Here is a 27141-nt window from a genome sequence, read left to right as displayed (position 1 = left end):
CTTAAAACAACACTGGCCTATGTAGAGGAAAGAGCATTGGTCCAGAAGGGAGATCAGTCAGAAGAAGAGTCATCCTGGACAAGATGTATTCCAATCTGAACTGCAAAATCTGTCTCACAAATGCTCATTTCAACTTTATCATTATTTTAGTTACAGGCGCTCTTGATTATTCTCTGTGAATAGTCCTGTGAAAAGACATTATGTTATTCAATATCAAGCCTTCAAGCCAGCACCATGTTCACGGAGTCATAGAACAGTTTGGGTTGGAAGGGACCTTTAAAGGTCATCTGGTCCAACCCCACCCTGCAATGAGCAGGGACATCTTCAACTAGATCGGGTTGCATCCTTGTTACGATGCTAAAAAGCATCCTCCGTCATTATTTGCCTGATATTTTAAGCTCCATACATCCATCCAGACAGTTGGACATGACCACCTTGAAACTCAAGTTGCGAATCATGCTCTATGTGTTACAGCAGATGCTATTAGAAAATTTCCCGTCTGAACCACTTAGAAAGTACATGCACACAGCGGCTGGAGTCAGGAACAGAATGACTGGCAAGCAGACCAACGAAGCAGTCCCATTAATGGACAAGGAAGATTGATAAAAGAACGGGGTTGCTTTTTTTCTATGTTAACGACCAACTTTTATTCCCCTTTTCCTGTCCTTCAGCCGTTTCACCACACACCTTTCCACGGAGCGGAGGAGTAAATAAAAACTGGTCATACAGCTTGGCATTGATAAAATCAAGTTCACAAGCAGATATTTCAAACCCTTTATTAGCAGGGCCATAAACTATGTATGCTGTTTGATTAGGATATGATGAAAAGAATTTATTAGCAGATGTATATTCAGCTACACAGTTTTACTGGCAGCTTTATGAGATTCTCTCCTAGGCTGACAGGTGCGGCCTGCCAGCTGCTTTGTACAGTAAACAGGGGATGGAGAGCATGCCATGTGCAATGATTTAATCAGTTACCATCAACTGCTAAAAAATAAACAAGGTTTTGTGCATTTCTTTCAGTTCCATGTATATTAATTGAAACCAAATATTACAAATGACACTGAAAGAGAGTATCGCTGATCAGAGAAGACTTAAATTTAATAGGACACAGCCATGTAATACATAAATATAATAAAACACAGTCATGTAATACATAAATATTTGGTTAAAAGATAGCAGAATTTTGTTAAACTTGGCAATGGGAAGTCTTTTGAAGTCTCATTTGTCAGTTTCCATTCATGGGACAGTCAAATCTAGTCATTTGGGTCACAGCTGGCAAAAGAAAGATGATCCTCTTGGTTTATTGTTCTGATACAAAATTGTCATTACAAATTGAAAACACAGAGCAAATAAAAGAGGGCAAATGGGGAACTTGTGTGGTTACGTATTTTTAACTGTTGCGTCTGGCTGTACTTTGTTTAATAGGGGTTGCAGAATTCAAGATGTCTATATCCTGGGTCTCATTACTATTGTTTAAAATTTCTATACCACTAGTTTACAATTAAAATGTTCTTTCTCAACTCAGTTCTCATATCCCATGTTTTGGTGCTCTAAGTATGTGTAACCTGAACTAATATTTTTAGTAACTATCTGACAGCTGCGTTGAAACTTTTTTATTTCAAATATTTGCATGTCAAAATAAAGATATCTATGATTTTTTTTCTGCAGCAAAATGAGAATGTTCATACACTTTAAAGAAAAACTAAAACTGTTAAACTGATGCAAGAACATTTTACAAAGGATGCTTTAGCTTTATTTTCTGCATGTTTGTGACAAAGAATGTCATCATTACTCTGCAAGCAAGGACAGGTTGAGAAGAGGTGCAAAGCAGATAGAAAACTCTCCAAACTCATTGCATAAACAATTATAACATTGATCTGTTAAAAATGATAAAAATTGAAGCCGTGGTAGTGTTTTGAAAAAAAAGTGGGCTCGTCTTTGAAGTGTCAATGCATTCATTTTCTTTTTCTCAGCCTAAGTGCACATTTGGATTTGAGTAGATTTTCTGTGCTGGTTGTGAGTCAAGCTCTTGCACAGAATCAGAGGTGTTAGAGAAGAAACTGCACCAGTAGCAGAAGACTTTATTCTCTGTTTTCTGATGTTTTCTGATTATAATAATTTCTCTGAAGAAGGCAGAGATTATTTTTGTTCTTTTGCTGCCAGCATTTTTGAAAGGACAGGATGCACTGCATTCTCTTGGGTGACTTCTTCTTTATGGCTTGGTACAGATTATTAAATTTCTAACCCATAGCAGTGCATGTCTCTTCTGAGAGATGTTGGTTATTTGACTAAGAAGCCAACTTGTGGCTTCAGGTATCTGTTCTTTCTTCTTATTAGGGCCCGTCCCGTGGTGTGTAAAGATATAACAGTCATTTAAGAAAAGAGACAGTGGTGTTCATTGACTGTACTAGTTAGTCTTAAGAAACAAAATACCGTGGATAAGTAAAGAGGAGGTAACCAAGGAAGGGTCTTGAATGTATGCACCAGAACTTTGTTTTGGATTCAAAAGAGAATCAGAGGCAGCTGAAAGACTTCAAAGAGCATGTGGAAATGATGCTGTTGTGAAGGGATATGTCTGTGGATTGCAAACAATTTAGGGAGATTAGCAGCAAACAGAAGAGCTAAGGATGATGGAATGAATGGGTGGAAACTCACTGGAATAAATGCAGTCTGGAAGTGGGAATTTTGGAACCAACAGAGGAACAAAGATTTGAAACAGTGTGCTATACTGGCAGGTATGAAGACTGAAACCTGCCTACTGTTAGGTTTTTGCAGTAAGAGGGACTCTACAATGCAGTTCCACAGGACTGGACTCTTTCAGCTCTATATATTGCTATGACTGGAGTGAGATGCTAAAAGGATAATTTAGGAAACACCAATTTTAATGATGTGAGAGGCGAGTGTCTAGTAATAACAGCCAAAGGATCCAAAGCTGTGATAATAACTGCAGGCCATATTAGGCAGAAATATGATATATTATAATGGATTATGATGTACTTATGCACCTTCATTCACTCTTTTTCCCCTCATGTTCCTCGGTGTATTTCCTTACCGAAGCACAGGCCATAGCTCAGCCTTTCCAGGATTTTACAAGGAAAAGTGTTACATCAGGAGCATGTGCTGTGCAACCTAATAGGAAATATCATTTAAAACACATCCACCATGGCCATCAGCTTTTGGGATGCCTCAGAGAATCTGACTGGAGCAGCTACTAGGCGGTAACTCAGCCTAGACTTTTCCATGCAAACATCCTCATCATATTGCTATTCTGTATATTTTCAGTGTAGGGTTTGCCTTAGGGCATGTATTTATGGAAGCACTCCTTGCACCCTTTCCACAGAGATGGTTTCTTTCTTCTCCCAAATGAGAAGACAACCTCTCCACCAGCTGGGGGTCTAGACCAGGTAAGAATGGTAGCTCCTGGGTTCCTCTCAGAGCCCGCATCTCTACTAGTAAAATAAATGATGTGACCCCGAAGTTAGTAGCATGATGTGGTTATCTCCATAGTACTAAACTCTCTTAACCTCTAAAATAAGGTGGCCACATCCAGATTCAACATTGGCAATATCTTCATCCCATACGTTATCCTCAAACCACACCTGGGAATCATCAGGGAGAGTGCTAGTTATCTTGAGTCAAAATCAGGCAAGGCACCATTTAACGCTACAGATAATGGAGTTTTAGTGTCTGTGCCTGTGCCCTGTTTAACTTGCTGGTAAAGATGAAACCTCAGGATACAGCTAAAAAGTCTGCAGTCTGGATCCACAACAACAACAGACTTCAGGATGTAATAAACCCATTTCCATTTATATTGCATGTCAAGCTCAGGTCAGCATTCTGGATCTGAACTCTAACTCACTGACAGTGCAAAAATTTACAGCCCTAAAACAAGGTTGCAATTCCCTCGATGGCAGGTTTTTAAGTCCTTCAGGCTGCTAAGGTCCAAGGTGAGACAGCACATGATGCTCAGGTCTGTTTTGCAGGCTGAAATGGATAAGGACAGTTTGAGAAAGTACTTCCAACCATCTCCCAGCAGCTGGGCACCAGGAAGTTGTTTGCAGAAATGGCCTCTTGAGGCACCAAGGAGCACAAGCGAAGTCTGCAGTGCTGTGCTCGGCTACTTGCTATTGTCTGCTACCTGAGCCTCACAGACTAGCAACTAGTCCCTAGGATTAAGTCTATCTTGCAAATATTGCAGAGTGAGAATATCATCTTCTCCTCGTGTTGTTCCACCACGGAGTCTACCGTTATTCTAACCCTGTCAGATGTAAAGTTTTCTGATTTTGTTCCATTTGTCTCCAACACAGCATGTGTCATCTGACAGATTGATTGCTGTTTGATTTCCCAAGCAACCTTGCTCTGTTCCTCCTGTTTTCCCAAAAGTGAACTCTGCCATCCATGCCCCATCCCTAATTAGCACAGACACTGCATGACTGGTATCAAAGATATCCTGTTCTGGTTTCATTACTAAAATTTCTTTCCCCTGCCTTGGCTCTCAACACCTCCAATAGGCAGGCAAGGGCTGCCTTTACAGAAGCCCTCTGCACGGCTTTGCAGATGGCTGTTGTGCATGCCCACAACCTTAAGCACTCCTCCAGTGACTTTGGGACTTCTGTGAGCCTGCGTATTCTTCAATCTCCATACGTGCAGACACTGAGAAGTCATAAAAACCACGTAAGTGACTGTCCAACTACTCTGCTGAAATGTCTGGAGTGCGAAGTATCATATAATTGGAATAACTGATTGGTTTGAGCTAAACACATGTGCTGCACCTACACAGTAGTGGTCAGTATTTCCTAGATATTTCTGGTTCTCAGCGTCTGCATATAAAGGGCAGCTTATTTCTCCTTTGTGCATCTCTGCCTTCTGCTCGCCTCCCTGCTTTTACAGACCAGCGTACCTCTGGAGAAGATAAATGCAGCAACACTTATACCCCTCTGGGTGCTTTTGGGCCCCAATGATTTTCTAAATAGAAGGTAGTTTCTTTTTTATTCCCCAGATACACAGAAGGATCAGGCAACATTTCGTCTTAAGCACAGAGCCCCACCAAAACATATTCCTAATGTTATTTATATGGTATTTTTATATGGAGAGAAGTTATCCCCTGTAACCCTGCCAAGGAAATTGCACAAGTAGGTGAGGGCCTAGAAATAACTGCTAATCTCAGAGAAGGCAATGTGCTTCCATCTCCAGGGTCTTTGTTTAAATTCTTTGCTGCAGATTATATACACCACTGAATGTATTCTTCTTGGACAGATGAATTTAACCACCTTGAAACTGGGCTTGCAGTCTAACTTCTGGACTGCTGCAGTACACCCTAGCTGCAAATACAAGTTTTTTGAAAAGGAGTGAAGGGATTCAGTGCTGGAACTAACAGTAAATTTTCAAATCCCAGAATTGAAATTTCCTGGGTTTGCAAAGTTGTCAGATCTCACAGTGAAGTCCGTAAGTCTTGACATCTGCAAAAAAAATTACCTTTCACAGAGGGGTAGAAAAAATGAACACGACTTAAGATAATATTTTCTCAAAACATCTTAACAAAAATGTTGCCACTTTTGCAGATAACACTCTTTCCTTTTTAAGCACATTCTTCTTGCTATAGGCCAATGTTTCTGATCTGTCTTTGTTAATTTCCACCAGATATGGTCACACGTTATGCTCATGGTTTTGGTGGAGGTCAACAGAATATAGACACATATACACTCCCAGAGCCACCTATAAGATGGCATCAAGAACATTGCATGAAATGCGATAACAAACGCACTGCTCACTATATACGAAGCCTTTCAAACACTTCTACATTGCATGAAATTCATGCTGGTCGAAGAAGAAGAATTTTGTGACCATGAAAACTTGGTAGGAACTCAGTTGAGTGGTAACAGCCAGAGAGTGATGAGATTCAGTGTAACTACACACGTGAGAGAAGTCCTTGGCGCACATTAGTATTTGAAGGGCTGGGGTATTAGTTTTGACTCAAACCTAGTCGTCCTAGTCGTGCTACTGCTGAATGCGGTACGCCTGCTTAGCAGAACAGCAAAGCGTGTGTCATGTCTAAAACATTCCTCCTGGAAAAATAAAAAGAGTTTGGCACTACAGTGAGGGACAACCTGGGAATTGCTGATAAAGCCGAGGTGTTTTTCTCCTCCAAACAAAGATGCTAGAGTTAATTTGTTGCGGTTTTGTCTGCACAAGACCTATTATATGGGCTGTAATTTCACGGGATGGAGACTGTGAACTCCCAGGTCACTTGTAAACCGATCACTCCCCAGCCTCTCCTCCTTGTGCTTTTAAGTGTTTTGAGCCTGGTAAATTGAAACCTGAAGAAACACAGAGCTCTGATCTTTGGGACCTCTAGAGCAAACCTGGACTTTTGCTGATTTGCTCTAGGAAGTAACTGCTTACTTACCCCATAATTAACACCACAAAGCTGATCTTTGGAAGATAAAGTATGGGAGGTCAGAGACAGGATCAGGGAGAAGGGTTTCATTAGAACTACAGCATTTGGGGCCTGATTCTTTTCTCATTTGCATCAGATTAATCTAGGAATTATTTCACTGAAGTCAAAGGTGTTACTGAACTATAAAATCTGTCTGGATTAGAAACAGGTCAATACTATCACATCTAATGGATTTTAATCCAGATACAAGAAAGCAACAGAAATTGTTAGCTACACAACTAACCACACTTTCACTCTTATCTCACAGCAGAGGCTGCTTTAGCACTTCCTTACAAGTTCCAATTTACAGCAAGGCTTCAGACACATAAACAAGTATTTCAGTTGATTGGTTTGCTTTAACCAAGCAACTAAGTACAGTAATATTCATGACATTGAATAAACACTGTTAAACAAGCTTTGCATAAAGTAGTGTTTTGATCACCATTTTTTATTTGCATCTTGCTCCTGAGAATTAAAATCACTTTCCTGTATTAAAAGAAGAAAAAAAAAAAAAGGAAAAACAAAAAAAAAGAAAAATAAAGGAAAGAAAAAAGAAAAAGAAGAAATAAAAAAGAAAGAAAGAGGGAAAAAAGAAAGAAATAAGAAAAAGAAAAAAGAGGGAAAAAAGAAGAAAAAAGGAAAAAAAAAAGAAAAGTCCACCAAACCCTCAGCTGGTGGAAATCAAAACAGCCCCACATGTCCCTCATTTGCGCTTTGGCAGGTTGATTTCAGGTTGATATCCAGTTTATATTAATGAGGAGTCAGTCCAAAATACGTGATATAATAACTAAAAGAATCAGTTGCTATTTCTGAAGTAATACTTTCATGAACAATAACATGAACTAAATAGGTATATAAGATATACTTAGACATGCCTTTCCAACATCCAGTTTACACTCAGATTCCTACATTCCACACAAATATGGCTGTACCACACTTTTATTGTTGACAACCATCTACATCAGGAATAAAGAATCATAATTTTGAGGTTACGGCAAGACTTATTTATACTACAGGACTGGGTCCCACCACATTTTAAATTTACTGGATGAATAGTTTTTGTGTGTCCCTCATTTTGCGTCTTTGTCACACACTGGATCCCACATTCAGGCTTTGGCATGCGAGAGTTATGCATCCCGAAGACATTTTCCTCATAAAACTGGCTGTTTACTTTTTGTACAGCAATACCACAAAGCTAATGCTCTTTCTTTTTAAGAGGGTCAGGGTCCTTGAGTCTATTTTAAAATGAAAAATGAAGTAGTGCAGATCAACTAAACTTCAGAACATAAATCAAACCTCAAATAATGGAATGGGCAGCCTCTAATTTCTTACCCAGAATATGTGAACACTGAAGATGGATAAACAGCCTGTTAATTTGCCCTCTTGTTTTAATATTTATCTTAAATGTGATTCTAATACACAGGAAGAGAACAGACACGAGTTTGTGGAGTAATTTGGCTGCCAAAAATAAGTTCTGGCTTGCAAGCAAGAAGGCATCATATTGCCAGTTATGGACACAATAGTCCCTTTCTATGATTATACCTATGCTAATAAATTAACCAGTGCCAGGGAATATTCAGGGCATTGCAACTCAATCACTTACATGGTTAAATTGTAAGAATGGCCCCTGGCATGGTTTTGTTCATATCACCTAGCATTTCCCAAACAATTCCCTGGCACAGTTCAGAAGTTAATATGGGAGAATGACCACTCAGAACAGGCAGTTTGAAATAGTCCCCGTTTTGGAAACAAAGAAAACTTAATAATACGTAAGTGTCAAGATAATGCCAGCTGGCCCGATGGTCAGGGAACAGGCGCTGGCACTGTTTGCCTTGTTAGTAGAAACCTAGCCTGTACGATCAAGCCACCTCAGGACAGGAATGCTGTCTTTCTGGATGCCTCATCCCAGAGACTCCACTAATATGAAAGAAAAGAGCAACAGAAATGTCAGAAGGGGTTTTCCCCCCACTTAAGCTTCATATTTTGTAGCTGACTGGGGGGATAATGGTAACACTGGGAATACCAAGCCCTCGTGCATGTGTCCCTGACTGTAAATAATAGTTGACCTGCAGTGATCACATGGCTTCTTCACAAATATACTTCAGTGATGCATAACTATTTTAAGTACCTCAGTCCAACTCAAGATACCTCCAAGAGTTTCCAAACCACATGCTGACCCCCTCTCTGGGTCGTACATTTTCTGTGTGGTGGAGCAGAGTGCAGAAACCCCTGCGAGGTGCATGCACGCTGCATGGGGCAGTGTTGTGGAAAGCACGCAGCAAAGCCATGATGGCATTTGTCAGATTGTTAAACCTTGCTTTCAGTTCAGGGACTACTGACGCCTTTGCTTTCCAGGTCTTCCCGGCTCTGTGCCAATTCTTCTCTGGGTACACATGCCATATGCCCGTGCTGGGCTTCTCTGCCTATCTCACACGCGGGCAATGCCAAGGGAAGCAGATATTCCCAGAGCTAAGACCACAAATTCCCTAAGACCACAATAAGGACTAATAAAAAGTGGTCCTCCCTCTAGCCATTTTCCAAACAGTAAGAGCAGTTCTCCGTATTTCATCTCAGGTAAGTGTGGTTTTGAGGGCTGGTCTCCACCCACCTTATCTGTTGCTCAAGCTCCTCCAAGAGAACTGTAGCTGTAGACCAATGCTGAGGGCACTCACCTGGAACCTTATTCCCCTGAAGAACTAAGCTTTATTTTTGCCAAAGGAAACAGGGGTATTTTAACTAATCCACAAAGTTATTCTTCTGGACTGTTTATAGCAAATGTGGGTCTGGAGAACCTCAGACAGGAACAAGCAAAAAATTTTGAGCTATGCATTTTCCATGTAGATGCATCTCATGCAAGGGAAGCAAGTTTGATGTCCGGATAGTAGTTTTGCTTCCCCATGCAACTCTTCCTGTGGACTGCTCAACATGCAACCTACTAGAACAAAGTTGATATGCAGATCTCCCAGAAGCTGCTGGTCTCAGGACTGGTTACATCTTCAGCAGGGTGGCTACTGCCACTACAACTCCTAACATGGAACAGCAAGAAAGGCCTGTACTCCGCCATAAACTTAACCACACTCACTCAGCCCACTGTAGTTCATTATGGGCTTCTGAACACTTTAGTAAGCAAAGGGCATAAGGCCATAATCACTATGGAAGGAATGTGAGAAAATTCAAGTGGAGAACCTCAAAAAGAAAACTTCACCACAGAAAGAGCTGTAGAGTGTTCTTCAACGCGTGTTTTCTTTCTTATTCTTTTATTGAGGCAGAATAAACGACTAGAAAAAGATATGGTGGGGAACGTTTCTATTTTGAAAATAAAGAACAGAGAACCTGTCAGATCTCTGCAATCTTTGTTGTCCCTTATTTTATGAAAAGAAATGGGAGCAATATACTGTTGAGGGCAGCAAAAGAAAGGGACTGAGTGGGTACATTACTTGACTTGAACCTTCCTGTTAACAAAACTCTCAACTGTCAAAAGCCCGTCAAGGGAGTTCCTGTATTCAAATGGACAGCAAATTAAACATATCACTAACCTCAGGGAACCTAGAAATACCAAAACAAGGGATATTTTTAGCCTATTTAGCTACTTGGGGGTGGTAAGTGTCTACTCTCATTAAAATCTTACAACTGTTTCTCCCAAATGTCAAAATTGTAAAGTTGTTGACTGATGCAGCTGAGATAACCCGGGCAATGAAATCCCACTGCTTTAGGTGACACTGGTCTCCCCGTGACACTGCTAGGGAACTAATTTAACTAAGGAAAATTAGGATTCCTTCCAAGTTAGATTAGGATACCTTCATGAACCAGCTCACGTCTTGGGAAGCTCTTGGGTTTCAAGCAGAGTGTATGCACAGTGGGTGAAGGTATCTACCAGCCCGGTCTGGAAGCTCTGTTTTTATCTTCAGTTCATGACTTTGCTCTTTACTTCATGAGTTTCAGGGCTTTGGAAAAAACAAGGCCATGATTTCTAGCACAGTAAAAGCTCATGCTATGCAAACCAGAAGAAGAAGAAAAAAAAAAAAAAAAGGAAAAGAAATGGCTCGGCCCAAACCAGCAGTTCCAAAATACATCCACTGTGGGCAGGAAACCAACAGCAATGTTATAAAATACAGAACATAATATGTACAAAACCAGCTATGTCGTTGTGGAAATGTATATCAGAACATGGAGAAAATCCATGTCCATCTTACAAAAAATAAGGTCAGATGTGCATGTGCATGTTGTTGCGTGGAAAGAGGAATTTCATTCCTTCCCTGAGTAAAGAACTTTATTCTTCTGTTTCCAGTATGATGATTTTTTTTTTTTTTTATTTCTTGCATAGGAACAGGAAGATAAAAGTATACTCTGGGCTCAGTTTCTTCCTACCTCTGCCTCTCTAATGGCTCCTCTGAGTTGGTGGGGAAGGACCTTTCACAAGTTCATCTACTAGTTAAACTCCTTTGCATTCTGTGGCATCAAACAACTGCACAGGAGCTGTTGTTGCTTCTGTTCCAGCTATTCTTAAAGCTCTAAGGAGAATTGAAGGTGCCTGGACCACAAGCAGAAGACAGTAAGCTGGAAAGTCTGCTTTGGGTAGTCACACAGGAAGACATTTGAGAACGGAATTTCTTAGGAATGGGGCATTCTTGCACACCGGGGTTGAGAGGATGGGTGTGGAAAGAACATGTGTGCTTGTCCGTCTTGTGCTCGACTAATCTGAATAATGTCTGGCAGAGCTAAGCGTGCAGAGTCCGCAGCAGCCAGAGCTGGCACTCTGTCAGCCTTGCCCAGAACACGAACCTGAAAGGTTTGGGATTCAGTTCGTAGTCCCAAAACCACCATGTGTGAGGAGGCTCAAAATGCCACAGCGAGGCTGCACTCACATAAAACTATTAAATTAATTATTCTTGCAGCACAGTACAGAATGTAACTCAATCCTGGTGATAGGTTGGTAGATTAATCACAATTTACAGCCTTGTAAAGGCAGATACAAAAACAACAAAAAAATATAAAAAGAAAGGAAAAGAAAAAGAAAAATATTCCAGTACTCAAAGCCTTTAGCTTCCAGTGACAATTAAACGTATTGATGGCTTTTTTGAAACAGAAACTATTTCTCCCTTTTTCTCAGTTTTCCAATTGAACATAAAACTGGGGTTGACTGCTTTCAGTTTCAAAAAAAAAAAAAAAGAAAAACAAAAGCAGACAATTTGGGGTTTTCATTTTGAAAAGAAACTTTGGTATCTAGAAGCATTATTTATTTCCTGGCTTATTTTTGAACAATTAAAAAATGTTGATGAAAGTGATTTTTCCTTGAAAAAGTCTCCAACTAAATAATTCAGCAGCCTCTAGTGCTAATCCTGGACAAAGACATTCTTCCCCATTTCTTCTAAATGACACATGAATTTTCTTACACTGGTTAATTTTTTAAAAATCAGAAAATTAGCCTGAATTTCAACGAAGTGAAAGTCCAACAACCCACAAAAACCTTTGTAGGGCATCTGAGAAGTGAAAAGCACCATTTTGGGCCCTAAGCCTTTCACGTCCCATTCAACAGACAACGCAAAGATGTTTAAGCGACAAACCCCCATAATTATCTACCCTGTATGCGTTATATGAAAAATATGTGCATGACTTTAAAAGTGACTTTATGTGTTAGTGCTTCTTACAGCAAAGGTGTGGGCTCGGCACATTCCTTGAAATTCTTTCTGTTGTAGGGGCCATCTATAATGTAAAATTTTTTTCTGTTTCACAATAATGTGTAATTTCTTCATTTTGGTTGAAAATCACTTACATCAATAATAAGAACAGTGAATTTGAATTCCCAAAGTTGTTTACTCGAGGGGCAGAAATCCCCTGAATGCAATTATCTTGGATGAGGATTTTCATGTCCCTCACTCGGAGCCTTCCTAACACAATGTGTTTTGCCCTCAGTTGACTGAGAGGGCCTGAGTTTCAGAGAATAGGGCTTCAACGCTTCCTGAAAGTGTGACAGCTTCAAAGTATGTCCAATGAGACCCCAGAACCACCAGTCATTTTGGAAAAATGTTGTTGCTGTTTCTCTGATCCATTGTCTTTTTCAGAGTGGCACAACTGTGTTTGCTGCGCACAATTCCCAACAAACTGATTGATGTGGAAGGCAAGCCAGGAAAATCTCTGCTCCACCCCATTTTGCGTGTTCCATGGTCCAAAATGTTCAATAACTGCCCAGATGGGGAATATATTTTTTCCTTTCTGTTCCTGTACATATTCCTTCTGCAATTTGCATTATTATTGGGTAGCTCGCATGCTATTGACTTCATTCTACAGCTTGTAACCCTTTACATAGTCCCCCGCCTACCACGTCGCTCTAGAAACACCACCGGTGAATTCTTGCCACGAAATGTTCCTGTAAACGGGAACAAAGAAAGAAAATGGATCCTTTGATTAATCCTTGCTACACACACAAACACCTTGTTTCATCGTCCGAATGAAATCTGCAAGCAGTCAAAATGCTTGCGTGCAGCCCTGTGCTGTAACGGCGTTTGTATTATGTTCTGCTCTCGTTGAGCTATTGTATAACCATCATCGCTACAGCTTATGTCTTCATTCCTTCTTAGGTTACACGACCAACACTGAGATTAGTAACAGGTTTTAAAAGATGTCCACATACTGGTAATTTATCACACCCACATTACACAAATAAATAAATAATACACACATATATATCAACTTAATTGCTCCACATGTAAGTACCTGATTTCACATAATGAATAGTTCAAGGAAGCCTATACACCAACAGATATTAATTACTGTGTCTGAACCAGAGGCCCCACTTTTCTCCTAAACATGCTACATTCAGTGGCCTATTGAATTTCTGCTGCTGCTCATCATAGTGGTGCCTAAACCCTTTCTTTGCTAAAACAAAACCAAGAATGAAATCTCCAAAAGAAAGGATTATTTTTTTTTCTCTTTTTTTTTGGCAGGGGGTGGGAAAAGTAGGATAGTTTTGGAGTAAGACCCAAAGAAAATCACCTTTGCAGGTTTTACTTATATTGTTTTATTTATATTGGTTTGGCGTCAAGGGATAAAAGCATTGCAAGTATTATCTTTGGCACAAAAAATCCTTCTGCCCGAGTATACGTCTGGATAACTTGCATAACTCTTAGTTTACACCAGTGTAACTAAGAGTCGCTGATGATTTTTTGCTGGTAGTGGGTTTGTGCCATCACCAGGAGCTGGGTTTCTCCCCGGGAGCAGACCTTCCTCCTGGGGTTAGCCCACGCAGCACCCGTAACAGCAGAGGTACCCACGCTTCCTCCCAGGAGGAAATTCCAGCTTAATAAGGAGCCACCCTCAATTTCAGAGAAATTTTGTGTGATTTAGGACCCCTACAAATTTCTGGTCGTGACCGCAGTGAGTCTGAAGAGGATGCAGTCTTGCAGCCTGAAGTTGCATTAGGTGTAACAGCCCTGCTCGTGTTTTACTCTGTTAAAAGGACACCATTATACTAAGTCCCTAGTAATTGCTAAACTGTTACACTTCAGCAAATTTCCATGAAAGATATACAAGTCCCCAGAGATGCTCTGGCACGGGAGTGTTAAGTGCAGCATCCTTATTTTTTAAGTAGGTGATTCTTTGCTACATAAATGTCCCAGCCTGCTGCCTGCACAAAGGTAAGATGACCCTCCGGAGACATTAACAGGCTTTTTACCTCCTCTGTGCCTTATTCATGGCCCACCAGCATCCCACCTCCCCACTCCAGCCCGGCTTTGCTTATTTGTGTTTATGGTACACAAGGCGGTAGATAAACAAAAAGGAGTTTCAGACACTTTCTGTTCTTAGCTAAACCTTTTAGTTACACATTAGGGAACAGAAGTGTGGTACAACCCTCTGTTTATTTGTGGTTCTTTTAAGTGATGTCCAGAGACCTACATTTCATGGTTGTTTGAAAGTTTATATAACAGTGGGAAGCTGTTAAACAGCAGTTTACCTTCACTTTTTTCTTGGTGGGTTTTTTTTTTTTTTTTTCCGGCATGTAAAGGATTTGAAATTAACACTCATTCTACCATATTAATTTAGTTATTACTCAACATTCCCCTGTTTTTCTTTTCCCCTGGAATTTATGTTTCCTGTAAGTAATGATAAGAGCATTCATGTCAACAAATTTAAAATCTATTTAGTAACTATACACTTTAAAATAGCCCTTGAAACTTTCACAATTAATGGCTGTTCAGCTCTCAGAAAAAAAATAAATTTGTGATTGAAAAGAAAAATCTGCATTCTCCACATTAGACCTATAAACAAGGCAAAAAGTATTTCCAAAAAGAAATCTTCTCTTTTTATTTCCTTGCATTCTATTGACTACTACGTAATTCAATCTTTTAAATTAACTGGATATGTTTTTTGAAATGTTCACAATGTTCTTGCATGTCTCCCAGTTCCTAAAGCTTTGTTGTGTTCAAACACCCTTTAGGATCTCTCTAACACTACACTGTATTCAGGATATAAGCTTTTCTTTCACGTGTCTAAAATCTCCAAATATTCTTTATATAATTTGACCTTAATTCTGTTGCCTTAAAAGCCAATGGTACTTTTGCTTTGCTGTAGGATCTGCTCCTTTTACTGCTTTCTATAGCTGCAGCTCATTCCAACGGAGAACGTTTCTTTCATTAAAAAAAAAAAAAGTAAAAAAGAAAACCCAACAAATTAAATATATACTCTATTTACAAGCCAGGTCTTAATGCAGAGTCACTTTGGGATATTGGATATGTTGTTTTGCTTCAAATCATCTTAAACCTTCAAGCTAAGAAACATAAAACAACTTTAATGTAAATAATTTAGCATATAAATTTGATTTTGACTAAAAAATAACTGTATAAAAACTGCCATAATTTTAATGCAAAGTATGCGTTATCTTGCCTCCTTATATTAGGATGAAAGAAAAACCACTTTTTAATTATGATTTTAAGTGTTTGGAAAATAATTTTAAACTTCAGTCTGAAAGACAAGCCAGTTTTGTTGTTTTTAAAATTATTTGTGTCCAGGAATTTTTCTGGGAGAACATAGATGGAATTCATAGTAAAATAAATTTAATATAATTCCATCATTTTTTTGGAAAGCTCACATGACACAGTCATATCCCATTAATTCACAGTGATCACTAGAAGGCCAACTGAAAACTACAGAATAATACAAGCTAGAGCCAAAAATTTAAACGGTTCACTACACAAGACCTCACTTATTTTAGTTTTAAAGAAAAAAAAAAAAAAAAGACATATTGTCTTCCCCTTGTTAACTTTGTGTAATAGCTCTAATTTAAATGACCGTATTTTATAAAAACAATTACATTTTAGGGTTATGAATTCTCACGGTATAACGTTATGTGTTTATATTTTTTCTGGAACACTTCTGGATGCAAATTCAGACTCTGCTACAAACATGTAAAATATTCTGCACTGCAAGGCAACGACCGAAACAAAATTTCTCTTCAAAAGTTGCTGAAAACTCCAGAGTTCCTGAAGACAAATTTGTCTTATTGTCATTATTAGTATTTGTCAAGCTATTCCTTTCTATTCTCTAACTCTTCCTAAAAGAAAACCTTGGTGAGTGACAGAACTGCAAATCCAATCAAATACCGTGAACACTGGCCGTAATAAACTTTGCTATAGTGAAACTCCACTTTGGGTGCAGCAAAATGAAAATCACGGAGCACGTTTATGCTTTTTGAATGTGCTCACTACATTTACAGAGCCACTTGAAACTGCTGACAGCCAAGGTTTTTAGGGGGGAAAACAGCCACACTGAATGTCTTAATAAGTAATAAGAATAATAATAGGGATTTCTGTGGACGATCACCAGTACAGCTCTCGATAGATAGTAAGCAGAGGGACCAACTGTAACTTTTGAACATTTAACCTAAGTTCGGCTCGGAGTTAAAAGACAGATGTGGTGTGAAAGCTCTAATTCACAGTTAATAACTTCCCCCTCCTCAAACATATACAAGAAAAAAAAAAAGTGAGATTAAAAAGATATAAAGCACTGTTTAGGCCAACAAGTTGTTAAATTTCTCGAGCAAGGACAATTTTCTAAGTACAATCATTTCCTCCAACAAGGTAACTCATGTAAACACCATCAGGGTCGTATTGTTTGTTCTGCGCTGCCAGATGGGGGATATAAACCATGCAGAAACAATTTCAGATTTCCACCCTGATTAGTTCATCTTGAATATTTTCACAGTGTGAATCTGGAAGTCAGAAGTTTACATAATGGTTATAAATTAGGGAGAAATCCTGCTGCCAAGAAAGTCACACTCAGGCAAACAAACTGTCTCCTTCCTAACATGTTTTAGGTGTTGCTTATCAAACACATTCTCAGCTGTAGGTGGGGGGAAAAAAAAAAAAAAAAAAAAAGAAAAGAGCTTCAAGTCCTCATCGTTTTTTTTTTTTTTTTTTTTTTGGTTTACGGTTTTCCCATTACAGGCTGTTTAGTCAAAGCGGTGATTTACCCGCTTCGGAGCTGACGCCTCTCCGCACCGGCCCCATCCGCGCCCCTCCGAGTCCGCTCGCCCGCCACGGGGGAAGCTTGCCACAGCCTACAGCTCCCCCCGTGGGTCAGCGGAAAGCCCGCAGCCTCGCCAAAACCTTCAAGGAGCTCTTGAACAGCATCCTCGGCCAGAGAGAAACTTCTCTGAGCAAAAAAAAAAAAAAAAAATTAAAAATATCCCCCCCCGCCCGTCCTCCCGCGAGTCCTTCACACCGAAGAGTTTTGCTACCCCGCAGCCTAAGGAGTGACCGGATCCTGCACCCCTGAACCGCTCGTGTCCCAGCGAGCAGCTTCGGTGCAGGATGCCGTTACAGCACGATGAGCCTCTTCAGAGCACAGCTTTTGCTGTTTTTTAACAGTCATCCCAAAACATAAGCCTTAAAAACCAGTATTATCTCACAAAATCTCAACGGAATGCCAGTTCTTATTAGGATCGATGGTTGCTGTGGTTAAAAAGAAAATAAAAATCGCAGTGTAGCTGTAGAGTAGATAACAAATCTGGGAAGGTTTATGCAAAGGCAAGTCTCGAGGCACAGGCAGATGGAGTAGGCAAAAGGTAAAGTTTACACATTCTTTCCAATTGGCTTGGCTGAGTGATAAAGCCAGTAAAACACTTGCTTTTATTCAGCAATCATTTCGATTTAAAATTCTTCATATGCCAGTTATGTAATTGAGATTTCAGGTTACAAATTCAGGGGTAAATTCTACCCTCTGATATATGCACGAGTTCAGCTTTCCTTTAGGATCATCTGGGTTAATGTACATGCGTGTCAGGGCAGAGTTTAATATTATCTCCATGGAACAGCGAACAATGTTAGGTCAAACAAGCCAGTTTCATTTAATACTAAGCATGTTTAAGAAGAAATGTCAGAGTTCAGTTCCGCTGGCTCACGATGTAAATCAGGAGTCACCGAAGCCAGACACCTATCCTGATCTTATACCCAATTTGTGCTAGGATTACTCCACTGAAATAAATCAGTTCTTTACCAGGAATCCATCCTACTGACACATGAGCAGTTCATAAACTTTACACAAACAAGGAAATCATGCTATGCAGGTGGGTAAATTTATTCATGTGGTTTAACTACTTACTACAGTTACTTTTTTGTTGCTGCTGCTGAAGCATTTTCAGCTGAAAATGACTTTTCTTTTTAAAGGAAAGTTTTGCAGGAAATACCTTCTTTTTCTTTTTCTTTTTTCTTTCTTGTTTTCCTCCTCACCTCTCTCCTCTCCTTTTTCTCTTCTATTATTTTTCTCTTTTCCCCTTCTTTTCCCTTTCTCTTTTTTCTTCTCCTCTCCTCTCTTATTCCCTTTCCCTCATTGACACATATGTCACAAGACCACATAAATGAAAAGCGTCCTCAAACATATCTTTCAAAATTTTATATCCAGATGACAGGTTTCGAATTTTTAATAAAAACTCCACATTTTGTTGTTTTGGGGTTTTTTTATTTAGTTTAAGGAGAAGGAAAAGCAATGTTTCCCAGTGAATTCATTTACCTACAGAAGGAGAGACAATTTTTTTCAGGAGGCAGAAGAGCAGATCGAGCCCTAGGGCTCAGCGGACACAATCCCACCCCAATTCATCTGTGGCGTACTTGGTTACATTTTGCCGGGTGGTAAAACCTGTGTTTAGCATCTCCCCTTAGTATTTGTCCTGCAAAATTACCCCTTATGCTAAAGGACCTCGAATACTAAAGCCATACATTTGGGAGTGTATGCTATACTTTCAGACGAGTTTCCCATGTTCATGGTCAATTCGTTGATGATTTTTTTTTTTTAATCTTCAGCCGAGCTGGGGACAGGAGCAGAGCAGTTCTGGAGCCTCCCCCCACCCCCGTCCCCGCCGCGTTTCCCGGCGCAGCGGAGCGGGCGGTGCCGGGGGGACACGGCGGGACCCGGGGTGGCTTCGGTGCCGCGGGGCTCCGGCACCTCCGCGGCCACAGCCTCCAAGGGGCAGCTTCTAGAGCTGGGAGACATTTGCTCCTTCGAGCTGGTGGTGGCCACGGAAGCGTGTGAGCACCGACAAGGCTGCAGCTCTGGGGCGGGAGGTCCCGGCGGAGCTTCGCTGCTGCGGGCGCGCCTCGCCTCCCCTCGCCGCTTCGCTCCTTCCCCTTCACAAGCTGTTAAATGGCGCCTCCTGCCTACCGGCTAAAGAAAAGGGCCTTGGAAAGCTTCGCCGCTGGCTTTTCCCCTGTTACTCCGCCGAGGTTTTGCCCCTTACCCCGCTGAGTTTTTGCCCATCACCACGCTGAGCTTTTGCGGAGGTTGGAGGGCGCCTCCTGAGGTGCCCGGGCGGGCGGTGTCCGCTCACCCTGGAAGGGGACAGCGGGGTGGCCAAGGTGCTCCAGGGCAGGGGCTCACAGCTTGCTCAGTGCCCCCAGCACAGGCCAAGGTCTCCCTGTCCCACACCAGGTGTGGCCCCTAAGAAACCCACCTGAGCTCCCTCCAGGCCATGGGTGGGGATGGAGAGGTACCATCAGAGCCCAGCAGAGCTCACTCTTGAGCAGACACCTATCAGATCAGAGGAATCACATCCCACAAGTGTCTGTTTTCCCCACTGAGTAGCTTGGGAACGTTGAAGAGCTCCAAAGTCCAGCCGAGCTGCAAGGTGAGCTGAACCCTATTTGCAGACCTAAACTATAGCAGATACTGAATACCTCTTGGATTATCAGTCTCCTGCCTGCAAATCAAGGAAAACACTGGCCACACTTAACAGCATTCAGCCACCTAGGTCACTGTCATAGAATCATAGAATGGTTCAGGTTGGAAGGGACCTTAAAGATCATCTAGTCCAACCCCCCTGCCATGGGCAGGGACACCTCCCACCAGACCAGGCTGCTCAAAGCCCCATCCAGCCTGGCCTTGGACACTTCCAGGGATGGGGCACTGACAGCTTCCCTGGGCAACCTGTTCCAGTGCCTCACCACCCTCACAGTAAAGAATTTCTTCCTGATATCCAGTCTAAATCTACCCTCTTCCAGTTTGAAGCCATTACGCCTTGTCTTATCACTACAGGCTCTTGTAAAAAGGCCCTTCCCATATTTCCTATAGGCCCCTTTAGGTACTGAAAGGCCCCTATAAGGTCTCCTCAGAACCTTCTCTTCTCTAGACTCAACAATCCCAACTCTCTCAGCCTGTCCTCATAGCAGAGGTGCCCCAGCCCTCTGATCATCTTCATGGCTCTCCACTGGACCAGCTCCATGTCCTTCTTGCGCTGAAGACTTCAGGTGGGGTCTCACAAGAACAGATTAGAAGGGCAGAATCTCCTCCCTTGACCTGCTGGCCATGCTGCTTTTGGTGCAGCCCAGGATGTGGTTGGCTTTCTGAGCTGTGAGAGCACATTGCCAGTCCATGTTGAGCTTCTCATCCACCAACACCCCCAAGTCCTTCTCCTCAAGGCTGCTCTCAAGCCATTCTCCACCTGCCCTTTACTAATACCTGGTAAGTTTTGAGCCACAGCACTATTTGCTGCTGTGGCACATAGAGAAGTCCTCACATGGAGGCAAGACAGCATTTTGCATAGGTGATGAATGCGGAAGTAAAAAGGTAAACCCAGACAATGCTGGTGCCATTTGTGCTTGTTCTGATTCTGTTGCACAGAGGTTCAGTGCTGTATAAATTAAACGAGTTTAGAACAAGTGGCTTTTCAGAGGATAATGGGGTAGCCAGACTTCCCTAGAATATATGCTAAATGCAAGTTATTTGTTAATATGTATAAGGGAATGTATAACTGCAATGTATACATGTATACATGCAATTCATGTATAACTGCAATGACCTCCATTTTTTTGACTGCATATCAATGTGGCTCGACCAAAACTCAGGCCAAATAGGACAGACAATATTAAGCCTCCAGACTCTGGTCTGCCATAGTTAACTGTGTAAATTTCTGATTTGCACATTGTCAAATGTTTTCTTTGTCAAGTAAATGACTAATGCACCCAGTAAGCATTATATGAAGTATAAATATTGCAAATATAATTAGGACTTCTATAGATGATTTTAAACATGAGGCATAAGTTGCTCACCCAGACTTCCTCACATCATTTCTCACATATATGGCAATACATTCAAGTGGATATGGAAATATATTCCAGTAACATTGAAAAGGACATATTTTAGTGCTCATATCCAAAAGTACTCCCTATGAGCTTTCTGCCCATAATATACAGAGTGCACCACCTGGACATTTCAGCCCCGATGGAGATGACAGTACTCCAGCCTTTTCAAAACATCTCTGAACTATGTCAAGAAACAGTCCTGGTTCTGCTCAACTACTTTTTTTGGTCTTGTGGATGATATCTAGCTGGTCTATGAATGCTGATGAAATCGAAATGTGTAGCGTGTACCATAATTGCAGGCATTTGTATCAGCACATAAAATAACTGTTCTCAGAATATCTCCAAGACTCACACTCTGCAAAGCACTGCTTCTCTCTTATAAACACAACTAACTCGAGGAAGAATGTATAAACTCTCCCTTCACTCAGCTTTGCCCTTCTTCTCTTTTTAGTAAGAAAGAATCTCAGCTTAATGCAGCTATATCTTTGGTGAATACACATCTGCAGCCTTTCAAGAGGCAGTTGTTCTCCTTCAGGCTCTTCTTTTAGGTCCTAAAAAAACCCCACAGACTGTGGGCCAAATATTATCTAAATGGAGGCTTTCCTACCAAGGTGGAAAAAGGCATTCACCTGATTCCCAGCAATGATATCTCTGTAAGTGATCTCTCATACTAGGAAAATCATGCTTCTGCCACAGTGCTGTCTTTAAGTTGCCACAAAGCACGCCAAGGATTTGTCACATCCTATTTCTGGATTTCCCGGAGGTTGTCTGTCAGAATTATCCAGGTGTGCAGTCAGCTTGTGCATAGTCACGTTGCATGCGTTCCAGACAACGTTCATCTGTCCTTGTTACTACTTTTTTCTTTCTTTCTTTTCATTCAGGAAAGTCCCATGCTGCAAAAGAAAGCGCGTGGGTTACATGCAGAATACGACTGTTTAGGGGGTTTAATGTATTTGACTCTCACATGAGCAAAAATTGAGAAGGAGATTTTTTAAGTTTTCATTCAAATCTCAGAAGTGTCCTGTTTCTTTTTGTTTATAAGCCATTTTGTTAAAAAAAAAAAAAAGTTGTTGCATGTGTCATCTGTACAACAGCAAGACCAAATCTTATTCACTCTTGCATTTCTTCACCTTTTTTTTTTTTTAATAATGCTTTTAATTTCATTTAAAGGAAAAAAGGAGATGAGAATAGAGTAGTGAAGGGGAAAAGAATTACTGTGTTTGATAATTTCTCCATTTAAATCTTCAAAAGGCTTTGACATGAGTTGGAGAATGGAAGGGTGGGTGGAAACCATTCCCAGGATTACTGCTTGCTGGAATCAATTTTCTGCAAGACTGGTTTCATAGTGCCAGATCACATCAGATTATGTTTTGATTATTGTATCTTTTTGACATTAAGAAAGAAAAGTATTTTGATAATTTTTTTTAAGTATAATGCACAAAAATATAACAGAATTCAGCAGGCACATTGCTGAAAACCATAAAACCACAAGAACCAGGAATGTGTTCATAAGTGTGTTTCAATATGACAGTTACTGCTCTGACAGCTTTCTCAAAGCTATTTATGTGCTTATGGGTCAGGTAAGAGGTAATTGGAGTCTCCAAAAAATCAGGAGAAGCTACTGAAGAGAAAAAACTCATTATAGCTTTACATAGAGGCAGGAAAATACTGTTAAAATTCCCAGCCACCACCACCGGCTTATGACGCCTTGTCAGAGTGGCTGGAAAAATACCTTATTTCTTTTCCAGAAAAGAAAAAGAAAAATCTTAAAATGTTTTGAACTCAAAACAAAACAAAACAAAAAAAATTAAGAGGAAACTGAAGGACATTTCTGCCCCCCCATGCACACAAAAAACTTAGTAAAGGGCTTGTTTTTCACATTGAGTATGCAACGTTACAACACATAAGGAAATCTTTTCTGAAAGTCAGAAACATCTGTAACTACAATTACAATGCCTATAGTGCATTGCAATGCCCAAGTTTAATTGGGAAACTCACTGTACAAGACACTTAAAACAGCATCGTAACAGGCTTCTTTAATCAGCAACGTCTATTCCAATCCTCTTCATCAAAGGCAACGTGGGCAACTCCCTGGCTGACAGCAGTGGGACCGTGTTTGTAGCCAATAAGCCACAAGATTTGCCATAACGCGCCAGAGGAGTGGGCTCTGGTCTAATCAGACATTAATTGTTGGCTCTGAGGAGGCAGAGATGCTGCCTTGAAAGACAGCAGTTCTCTGGCTGGAGGGGCAGGTAATTTTAGCTCATTTAACAGCTCCATCTCTGTCATTGCTTGTGGGGTTGATTCGAGAGCATCAAGGTCCTCTCAAACTCAACGTTCCTCACCAACACCCTCCGACTGCCAAAATTGGAAGATGGGAGAGGGACCACACATAGCCACAGCTCCTGCCTGTTAACAATTAAAATCTGCTTGAAAAAAATTAACAATGAAAACTCTTAGCTCTGTCATATTCATTCCCTCGCACATGAATTACGAGGTGAGCCCTCACTTACGCACATATTTTTGATATCACACTTCCCACACTGTAATATAGTCTCTTTTTTTGTATTTATTCAATGTAGGCTGGCTGGTAGCAAATGACACACTTTGGGTTTTCATGAGTATGTTGTGTGCACATAAATTGGGTACGGTGGGAAGAAGAGTGCCCGTGGGTCAGGCACATGAGTAACTAAGAAACAGGAACAAGAAATAGCCGTGATAGTCATTCTTGTCCTCTCACAGCATGCTGAAAAGGGGGTTGGCTGAATCACCTGTACCCTGTAGCTGCTTACATATCTAGATGCTGCAAATGAAAAGTGAGTCAATAGCTATCGGCAGCCTGTTGGATCAGTAGCTCCTCAGAGTTCCCTGTGTCTGATCTCAAATTAAAGAATTGTCTGCACTTGATGCCCACGATACATCGGGGAAAATAAAGTTCACAGAGTGGGAAACAGCGGCAAAAGCAAAGTCGTGCAAGTGGAGACTAAAGCAGAGGTTCCCAGAGCCATCTCTGAGGTCCACACCAGCATAGTTCAGGGTGGCGCCAGGTCACAGCGTCACTCAGGCTCTGGGCAGCCACCTGCGGTCTGCAGGTTTGCAGCAGGGCTGGTCACCCTGTGCTCCCTCTGTGCTCAGTGCGTGGAGGTGGGTACTTCTAGGGTACTATGTGGCTCAGTTGACAAGTAGACCTAAAACCGGGTTGGATTGTTCCCATTGCATCTGCACCTATTTTATCTCCATTGGCTATAAAGGAGACACAGAGTGACTAGCTCAGATTGCAAACAGAAAATCAGGAGACATTCATTCCACCCAAACTAGGAAATGCAAATTAAGAAATGAGCTTGGGGTTCTTTATAAAACCCCAATAATACCTTTTTCTACTTCTTTTTTTTTTTTTTTTTTTTTTTCAAAACCCCAGGCATTAGATAGAATACACTGTGGTGTGCCAACGTGTTTGCAAAAAGAATAAGGGTTCTGGTTTTGATGTGGGAGAGCCATTTTGAGGAATTTCTGGACCGTTGGGAAGTTTCATGAAATGGAAGGGAAGAGAAGAACCGGAATAAAAACACAGAGGAAAAGTAAACTGAATCACGAAGAGCTGTAAGTAGGAAACTTTCAGATGCCCAGCAATGGAGGTTAAATCATCAACTGTCTAATCTTTCTTGACTTCCACAAGAATTGGCTCCAGCCAAGCACTAGTTGTGCTGTTTCTCAGGGCCGTTGTCCCCCCGGCGGCGGTGGCAGAGGGGCAGCGGCCATCACCAGGTGGCACTGTTACAGTAACGCTCCTGGTCTTTCATGGGCAGCTGTTGCGAGTAGCAGAAAGATCCATTTCAGTCTTAGTATTTTAATCATATTTAGCATGTAGGATTTGGGTGTCTTGATTTTTTTTTATTGGTTTTTTTTTTTTTTTTTTGGTCCTAGGAGTCCCAAATTGATATTTGGGTTGAAATTCTTGATAAATGACAAGATGTGCGGTAGGGCTATTTGCGACAAGCTCCTGTCAAGACTGATTTATATGGTAAAATCCAACAAACAACATTAAAAATAAACCCTGATGTGCCTTGATAATTTATTCTATATAAGAAATGATGTATTAAGGCCTGAAATCTGCCGCCCCTCAACAGACAGGCCACATTATCACAGTGCTCTCTTGTCAATGGATTTATGAACTTTAGTGGATTTGTAAACAGCCATTTCCAAGCTATATTTATATATTGGGGGGAAAAAAATGGCTTCTCTTTAAGTGGATAAAGATTGGAGAACAGTCAGAAGATTATAAGGCTTAATACTGTTTGGAGAGACACCTCAGGTTTTAGAAGCTTTGGAGTGAATCTGTGACATCAGGCTCCAGAACTTGTGACGGCATCTTTTGTTAGGAAATCTTTGGGTATTTTCTCCTACTGGTCATGGTCTGGTATGTTGAAGAAAACACTGCTGCATACCATCTTAACCAGAATGAGGAGTACAGAGGAAAGACAGGCAGACAAAAAAGTAAATAATTTCTTAACAATGAAATTCTTTCAAACTAAAGGTTGCCCTTTAATTTTCTAAAGCTCAAAGCGTTTGAGCCCCTTTCCACATTTTCAAATATAAACCTGGAAAGAAATGAACTATTTCTTTGGGGGAGAAAAAGTTTTCATGGCATTTTCAATGACTGCAGTAGTATGTATTTTGTTGTTTATTTATACCAAGTTGGCCATGTAAGTCTCAGGTACAGTATCCAGATGCTCCCATATGTGTTTCTAGACTTCTGCTCCAGTTCTTCTGTCACCTGCTGAAAGAAAACGATCAGACTGTCTGAGGATTGAGCAGCCACTTCTTTGAAGCCGTTACCAGCGCAGCTTCTGACTCCAGTCCTCTGCCAGCACGCATTCAACCAGCCTGCAGACATCAGTAGCTGGCTTTCCCCCACTCTGAGGCTTCAAATTAAATTGCTGTTGAGACTCCATGACATAAATTAAGAACAGAAAAACCAGTTTTAAGCTTACGGCTCTGAAGAAATCACCAAACGAGTTCTATTTTGGCAGCCTGCTGCTCACAACTCAGAAAATACGACAGCAAAGCAAATCACATGTCCAGTGTGTGTTTTATAACCCTGCACAGACTAAGCCATCTTGTAGGCACATGCTTGACTATTTTTAGTGGCTGTGCTCCTGCAAATATGGCAAAGTCCTTTAGCATTGGCGAGTCACTAGGGGCTACTTGAAAAGTAGCGAGAGATGTCAGTTGCTGGAATCTTGACTGAAAATAATAATACCTGGATTTCAGATTTGCTGCACAGATTTGCCAAAGCGCAAATGAAGTCAGCGCTGGCAATGTGACGATTCACTGATTACTGCCTCCAGCCATGAAAGTGCAGGATCTGACTGTGTTTTATTTTCATCACCATTGCTACAGCATCGTTTTAAAGGTACACGATTGCTCGTGGGAATGCCAGTTTTCCAGGGTGTCCATCTGGGAATCAAACATTTCTTCTTCAGCTCCAAGCAGGCACTGTGGCATATCCAGAGGACCTATAACTGACACGGCCCATTAGTCATAGAAACATCCCACTAAAATTAGCGGCAGCTTTTCATCTTTATGGGCCTCATGCCTCGGTCCATATGTAGAACATACAAAATGGATTTTTCTTTTCTTGGCATGTAACCCCGTCTTTCCGGTACTTTGGTTCCAGACCTTCATGAGCAATGCAGGTGGCTTTTGTTGCTCCACAGCTCATATTCTTGACAGTTACTGCATCTACACAATACTTCTGGATTCAGCCAGGCTGAAATATTCTCACAAACAGTTACTTAAGATTACCAGCATTAGCACATAAATATAATAGTAATTAATAACACTTTGGCTTCTTGAAGATCCCTTGTGCTGCTCTGTAGGCTCTATTTCAACAGCACCTACAAATCCAGCAGCAAGGGCTCCCCCCCTCCCTCATCGTCTTTTTAAACTTTACGTGGTTTGTTTTTAAGGTGTGCAACAGAGGCACAGGGATAAGCTACTGTGATTTTCACTCTCAGAGCCCAAGGTTTTCATGACTCCCTCACATTTGGGACTGCATCTCCTTATTCATCTGTTGGGTCCCAGCCGGAGACAGTTCAGACGTGATTTTCCGAGGTGTTGGGCAATTAACAGCTT

The sequence above is a fragment of the Rissa tridactyla genome, chromosome 3 (genome assembly GCF_028500815.1).
Source record: "Rissa tridactyla isolate bRisTri1 chromosome 3, bRisTri1.patW.cur.20221130, whole genome shotgun sequence".
NCBI classification, from domain to species: Eukaryota; Metazoa; Chordata; class Aves; order Charadriiformes; family Laridae; genus Rissa; species Rissa tridactyla.
This window is presented reverse-complemented; position numbering follows the sequence as displayed.